We start from the raw sequence: 5,799 nt of genomic DNA on the forward strand, positions 1-5,799 counted from the left end.
TCAACAAGCCATATGTTCTTAAAATTTGGGTATGACTCTCATCTCATTCTTTCATCTGAGGAAGTAAAAGTGACACTTACATGTTACTCCAGACTATGTGCAAACTTTAAGATGGGTGTTCCCACCTCATTAAATCTTATAGACATACCCGGAGGGGGGTCTCTAAGGAGATTTTATATACATTAAATATTAAACCAACATTAAATATCATAACTGTAAATGAAAATCTTGAGTTCTCCATTTATTCCTGAGCTAGCAGATGAGTACTAGAACAGATTTGATATTTTCTTCAAGTGAATAATAATGTACTCCAAACTCCCTTTGGATTATATGATTATTGAACTAATTATGGCTATGTAGTCATTGTCTGAGTGGGAAAAATGATGGAAATGGAGAGATTTGGGTCAAGAAAGGAGTAAAACTATTTTCTCTTTTTATGCCCATAGTTGACAAACTAGAGGTCTCTTCACCGGATAGCAAGAAACAAATCAAAACAACAACAAAAACCCTAACAACCAAACAACCACCACCACCACCAAACCCAATTGGGGGTACAGGACAATGATTTGTTACTGTATCCCTAAATGCTGTTGGCAATTGAATGTGAGATGATGCAATGCTCATGTTATGGTGCACTTACACCCTATCTAATGGTAGAACTTTTGGAAGGTAGTGAGCCTTTAAGAGGAAATATGTTGGAGGAAGTAGGTCACTAGAGTAGGGCTTTGAGGCTTACAATCTTCCCATTTCCTGTTCTGTAGGCATATTGTTTTTAGAAACTGTGTAAAGTTTATCCTTGTGTTATTCAAATGTGGATTTCTCTGTCTTCATAACTTGTTTCAATCTAGACATAGCATTGTAATGCTTATATCACGAATCTCCTGTCCCAAGTTTGTGTAAACAATTCGTACCACTAATTCGCTGCCTTGTCAGTAAATGTTGATCACCCAATGACTGGGCAGAATAGAGAATAGGAAGCCAGCCAGAGGAAGGAGAGGAAGAGAGGGAGAGAGGGAGGTCAGACCAGCTGAGAGGATGGAGGAATTAGAGCTATGAGAAAGGGATCCAGAGAGAGTTTATGGAAGTACACTCAAAACCCCAAGAGTGAGATCAATAACAACATGCAAGTATCATAAGATGGGGCTGGGAGGTAGGCAGATTAGATTAGAAGGTTAATGTAGATCATTTAACAGCTCAGGTATTGAGGTTCAGTTTTAAATAAACCTTGGTTTCTCTGTGTGGTTACTGGGAACTAGCACAAGGAAAAAAAAATACAGCTGCCAGATTAATTCATTGGTAATATTTATACTAAAGACAATTTATTAGCACTGTTTGCTCTCTACTTCCTGGTTGTTCCTATATGTGAACCTTACTCCTTTGCAGCTTTGTATTTTATGCCATGATGAACTGTGTAACCCCTCAAATTTTAGCCAGAAGTGCTTCCTTTTAAAGCTGTTTGTTGTTGGTTATTTTGTTTCAGCAATAAGGAAAGTAACTTAATACAAATGGTAGGCAAAGGTTAGATTAGTTCACTCCTCCAGATTTTGGGTTTCATCCATATATTGTTGCCAGCCAGAACACAACAAAAGACCTGGGCACCTTTTAGTTTCAAGCCATTTCTGCTTAGTCACTTACATAAAATACATTTCAAAGGGCAGGCTGAAGCACTGCCTGCTCAGAGGTTGGGATGGGAGTGTATGGCAAGAGTCCCCAGTTTGAGACAAGCTGTGAGCAGGTCCCTCAGCCACCCACACCCAGGCAGAAGCAGGGAAGACTCCAGGCTTTAACCCAGAGAGCAGATCTAGCCGAGCTTATAACAATATTTTTGATGTGTGCAAACAACTGAAAAATGATACATTTTTTATGTCTCCCAGTGACTTTTGTCATTTGGTAGCTGAGTGTTTTGGAGAAAGACAGCCTATCCCAAATATGTAGAACCTTTAAGCACTGTATTGGATCAGACCAAGGATGGGTTAATATCTGTAGCATTTGAATCTATCCTGTGTTGCCCAGATGCTTTCTTTATAATGGCCTTGTAGCTGTTTGGAAACAGAAGGAGGTGAAGGAGAACTTACTTTTGAAGGTGTTAAGCAAATTTTTGGACAGACAACAATTAATTAGCATATTATATTTTCACTGGGACTCACAGTTTATATAACTACATTTTGGAAAAGAAAGAACTGGGCACCTTACTTACTCAGCGTTCACTGTGTTTTGCTGGAAATACAGTTAGGATATAAGGTACAGACTTTGTACAATGAGGCAATACCCAAACTGGAAAGAGTCACAGCCATTGATTTCCAGGACATCATGGTTACTATCTGCCCCCATGTCCTGACTCCTTTTGTTGAAGAATCCTTCGAGACATTGTATCCCGTCAAGTTAGTTTTCCCTATTATAATGGATTGAATTTGCTTCTTAGCAACATGGAATTCATTAGAATTGTCTACAGCACTCAGGCTGGCAGCAGGAAAGATGTGGAGTTGACTAAGGAGGAGTTTGTTCTGGCAGCCCATACGGTTGGTCAGGTTGTGCCCATGGAGTTTGATATCTTAAAACTCATATTTATGTGTGCCAAGGGGACACATAACTTCAGGAGACATTGAACAGACCACTTCCCTGGAAGAAGGAGCTTGGGTTTTCTTTCTTTACTTTACTTTTCTTTTTTTTTTTTTTTTGGTTAGATATTTTCTTCATTTACATTTCAAATGCTATCCCCAAAGCCCCCTATACACTCCCCCTGCCCTGCTCCCCAAACCACCCACTCTTGCTTTCTGGCCCTGGCATCCTCCTGTACTGGGGCATATGATCTTCCCAATACCAAGGGAATCTTCTCCCATTGATGCCAGACTAGGCCATCCTCTGCTACATATGCAACTAGAGACACAGCTCTGGCGGGGGTGGGGTGGGTGGGGGGGTGGGGGGGTAACTGGTTACTTCATATCGTTGTTTTTCCTATAGGGTTGCAGATCCCTTTAGCTCCTTGGGTACTTTCTCTAGCTCTTTCTTTGGGGGCCCTGTGTTCCATTCAATAGACGACTGTGAGCATCTCCCCATTCGAAGGAGACACAAGTATCCACACTTTGGTTTTCCTTCTTCTTGAGTTTCATGTGTTTTGCAAATTGTATCTTGGATATTCTAAGCTTCTGGGCTAATATCTGCTTATCAGTGAGTGCATATTATGTGTGTTCTTTTTGTGATTGGGTTACCTCACTCAGGATGATATCCTCCAGATGCATCCATTTGCCTAAGAATTTCATGCATTCATTGAACTTGGCTTTTCAACTTGACTGAGGCTCAGAGGCAGTAGAAGGCCTCAGATGATGTGGTTCAGCTATTTGTCCTGCTTATGGTATCAGTCCACAGTTTTCATCTGGGTTGCACTGCAGGAGCTGCAGGAATCACGGATGAGCCTCTGATTGATCTTGTAAAGACGCAAATGTAGAATCAATGATCAACTGGCCATTTGTGGGAGAATACATAAATAAAAACGGCTTTGACTATTTTCAGAATATGCTTTGTTATGAAGGTTTCTTTGAACTGTACAGAGGTTTGCTGCCACAGTTACTGGGAGTCACCTTGAAGAAAGCCCTAAAGCTTATAGTGAATGATTTTGTGCGGAACACGTTTATACACAGAGATGTCTCAGTTCCACTTGCAGCAGAGATTTTTTGAAGGAGGCTGTACATGAGGCTTCGATTTTTACAAATTCTTTAGGAATCATCAAGATCAGCCTTCAAGTGGCTGGAGAGATTACCACAGGCCCCAGAGCCAGTGGTGTTGACAACTGGGGATCTTTGGCTTCTATACAGTGCCAAAGCAGGCATTGTGTGGGACATGTCATTCTCAGCCATCTACTTCCTACACTATGCTCATGGTGAGCAGGCTTCCTTTGCAAATGAAGATGGGCAGATCAGCCTGCCCATGGAGACTGGCCTTTGCAATGAAGATGGGCAGCCTGGAAAGCCTGCTCTTAGCTGGTGATGCAGGTGGTATGCCTGTAGCATCTTTAGTGACCCCTGCTGATGTTATCAAGACTAGATTATAGGTGGCTTCCAAGGCTGAGCAAACTGCTTAACAGTGCTGTGATAGGGTGTTTCAGAAAGATACTGTGGGAAAGGTCCAACAACTGTGGAAAAGGGCTGGTGTTTGTGTTTCAATTTTTTTATTGATTATTTTATTTATTTACATTTCAAATATTATCCCCCTTCCCAGTTTCCCTTCCACAAGCTCCCTATTCCCTCCTTTTGTCCCCCTGCTTCTATAAGGATGCTCCTCTACCTACCTTCCCACTCCTGCCATCATTCTCCTATCCTGGATCATCTAGCCTCCACAAGATCAAAGGGCTCTCCTCCCAGTGATGCTGAATAAGGCCATCCTGTGCTACATATTCAACTGGAGCCATGGGTTCCCCCATGTGTACTCTTTGGTTGGTAGTTTAGTCCTTGGAGCTTTGGGGGCTCTTGTTGGCTGATATTGTTGTTCTTCCTATGGGGTTGCAAACCCCTTTCAGCTCCTTCAGTCCTTGTCCTAATTTTGCCATTAGGATCCCTGTGCTCAGTCCGATGTTTGGCTGCATGCATCTGCATTTATATTGGTCAAGCTTTGGCAGAGCCTCTCAGGGGATAGCTATACCAGGCTCCTGTCAGCAAGAACATTTGGCATCAGCAATAGTGTCTGGGTTTGGTGTTAGCAGTCCTACTCAGTAGGGGGAAGAGAATAATCTCTGGGAAGAGAGGCAGAGAGGGATCTGGGAGGGAGAGAGGAGGGAAGGGAAAGGGGGTCCAGTTCAGATATGGACCTTCCAAACAGAGGAGAGAGCAGAGAACTACAGAGGGTCAGGAATTTGAAAGCAGGTGTGTAGTAGTGGGGGAGGGGGAACAGGGGGTAGCAACTAGGAAGTCCCAGATGCCAGGGACCCAAGAGTTTCCTAGGACCCAAAAGGGAGGAATTTAGCCAAAATACACAACACAGGGGAGATAGAACCTGTAGAGACCTTATCCAGTGGCTAGGTATAGTCCCCAGTTGAGGGATGGGGCCACCCACCCACCTCAAATATATTAATACAGAATTCCTTCTGTCAAAAGGAAATGCATGGACAAAGAGTGGAGCAGAAACTGAAGGAAAGGCTATCCAGAGACTGCCCCACCTAGTAGTCCATCCCATCTGCAGACACCAAACCCAGGCACTACTGATGATGTGTTTCAATTCTTGCCCTGGTTTGGTATCACCTTCCTGACTTAGGAATTGCTCCAGTTATGGCTTTACATCGATTCTGGAGGCATAAACCCCGTGGGATCTGTGTCTGTTCCTACATCCAGTATTACTCTACCTGCTCTCAATCCTGACTATGCTGGGGGCTATAAATCGGCAGCTGCAACGGTCTTTGGGACTGAAAATAAATTTTGACTTTACCTTTCTTCAAGCCATTGGCATCTACCTCAAGTGACTATGACAGCCTGTAGGAAGACTGACCTGAGATATGGCTGTACAATGGTTGGTACTGGAATAAGCCTCATCTTTGATTGAAGCATGAATTTGCCCCTTCCAAATCTGTGTCATTTTAATTGAGGTCAGGACTTTTGATATGAAATGTAATCTCTTGTTTTCTGGTTGTTTTTCTACCAAGATCATGTGGAATTGTTCCTAATTATTCTTTGGCCTTCTTTCCACAAAACTGTGTTTGTATCATCTCTATACTGGGATTTGGTCAACACTTTCATGATCTAGAGTAAGTCCTAAGGGAAATGGGGAAGGTCTCCTACCTGAAGTTGGATGGAAGTCTAACTGAGACCACTG

The 5,799-nt window shown here is 42.7% G+C and overlaps 2 pseudogenes; both read left to right on the forward strand.

The window, feature by feature from the left end:
- Nucleotides 1-1,687: 1,687 nt before the first annotated feature.
- On the forward strand, nt 1,688-2,606 carry LOC147002423 (electrogenic aspartate/glutamate antiporter SLC25A13, mitochondrial pseudogene; annotated as a pseudogene).
- A 674-nt stretch (nt 2,607-3,280) lies between these two features.
- LOC110300834 (electrogenic aspartate/glutamate antiporter SLC25A13, mitochondrial pseudogene) lies at nt 3,281-5,409 on the forward strand (annotated as a pseudogene).
- Nucleotides 5,410-5,799: the final 390 nt, after the last annotated feature.

The sequence above is a fragment of the Mus caroli genome, unplaced genomic scaffold (assembly GCF_978045245.1).
Source record: "Mus caroli unplaced genomic scaffold, Mus_caroli_1 scaffold_10, whole genome shotgun sequence".
NCBI lineage: Eukaryota > Metazoa > Chordata > Mammalia > Rodentia > Muridae > Mus > Mus caroli.